Source organism: Austrofundulus limnaeus, unplaced genomic scaffold, assembly GCF_001266775.1.
Source record: "Austrofundulus limnaeus strain Quisiro unplaced genomic scaffold, Austrofundulus_limnaeus-1.0 Scaffold272, whole genome shotgun sequence".
NCBI lineage: Eukaryota > Metazoa > Chordata > Actinopteri > Cyprinodontiformes > Rivulidae > Austrofundulus > Austrofundulus limnaeus.
This window is the reverse complement of record NW_013952674.1, coordinates 262,286-264,055: the sequence shown is the minus strand read 5'-3', so window position 1 is coordinate 264,055 and position 1,770 is coordinate 262,286.

The window sequence follows — 1,770 nt, the reverse complement described above, 5'->3', positions numbered from 1 at the left end:
AACTCAATTTTTCTTTTGTGTATTTCAAGCTGTTGTTAAAGATAGCGCAACTGTGTTTGCTGCATGACCGGTTTCACCTGTTCCCCCATGTTTGTCTTCTATGTCTTCTTGACTGGGTGTTTCTTAAGTGTCCCCTCCCCCCTTCCCTGAATGTACAGTACCTTGTGAATTTATTTCTGTGAAAGGCGCTATATAAATAAAACTTTACTTACTTGCTTGCTTGCTTGCTTACTTACTTACTTACTTAATTCAGCCTTAGCCAAACATGTCTCTGTGTTTCCACGCAGGTGTAACCAAGTTTTGTGTTAGTGATTTTGACGTCAGCAGACTGCCACCTGTGGATTGACCGAGCGGAGGCAAAACATCCAAACTCCTACTGGAGAGATGCACAAGCATTTTTTTAAAATCTGTTTTAAGAGACAAGAGCATACAGTATGAGCTTGATGGAGCAGTATGAAATGAGCAGGTATGAGGATTCAGACAAACTGGCTGCAGATTGGTACACACACATTTCTAAACAGTGCAGCCAAAAGAAAAAAAATCAAGTCCAGACAATAAAAAACTGTTGAAGCTGCCAATGACAATCCACCGACAGAGTGATGGACCCACTGCTATGGAAACACACTTAGTGAGTCTTAACGATGAAGAGGCTATGGGTGTACTGGAGGAAACACAGGGGTCTGGGAAACAAAGGGGTGACGCTCCCATTGAAGAGTCATATTCTTTCCAGTTACCTTAGGGATTTACTGTAAACTGTTAACATCTCTTACACAAAGGAGGGAACACGGCTTCAAATATTTTGTAGTTTTGTGAAGAGAAATAACCAGAAATGAAGAGTCACCGATCCGAAACAAAACGGGAAGCAATAAAAGTGGGACAGGAGTGTAAAGTGGAGTTCCTGATAGTCTGTTGTCCCAGTCTCGTCCAGTTCCCGGCTGAAACAGCAGACCTCCAGTAGTTTCAAGAGACATTTCTCTTGTTGGAGCCATGGTTCTTGCCACTCCACTTCATCCAGCAGCCCTCCAATGTGTCATGACTGCAGGTGTTTTTAACTGCAGACTAACGAGAAGATCTAATCTGAGGCAGGTGTCCATTTAGGGAAAGGAAATTGACTGGGTGTGTCCTTATTTTCTACCTCCAGTTTGAGTGATTCCATACTTTTTTCCTCAGAATTGAGTGATTCCATACTTTTCCCCTGTGCTTGGTCAATAAAAGTAAGACTCACTGACTTCCACAATGTTTTCTCTTCATTTCTTTGAGTGYTCCTGAAAGCCAACAAGTTGCACTTTGGAATGGCTTATTATTGTATCATGTTTTTGATCTGAGTTTGTTTTACAGAATGAAATGTCTGAACGAGTGCTCATCCAAGACTGGTGATTCCATACTTTTTGGGGTTGCTGCCATTTCCCCCCTTTATACTGATACATTACCACTTATCCTCCTCCCTACTTCCACACCAAACTCAGGAATTATGTAAGCTACACCAATTTGATCCTCTATATTCTTTGATGCATCTGTATATAATTTGACATATCTATAATATTTACCAATATATTCTTTGCTTATAATATAATTTAAATTATTTTTCTTTTTCTTTTCTAACAATTCCATATCTACTACTGAATATGTAAATAACCATGGACCTCTGACAAGTTGAACTGATCTGATTTTCTACACTTTTCTGGTTTGTTTCCCAACTAAAACTTTTTATTTGTTGTTTCTCTCTCTCTCTCTCTCTCTCTCTCTCTCTCTCTCTCTCTCTCTCTCTCT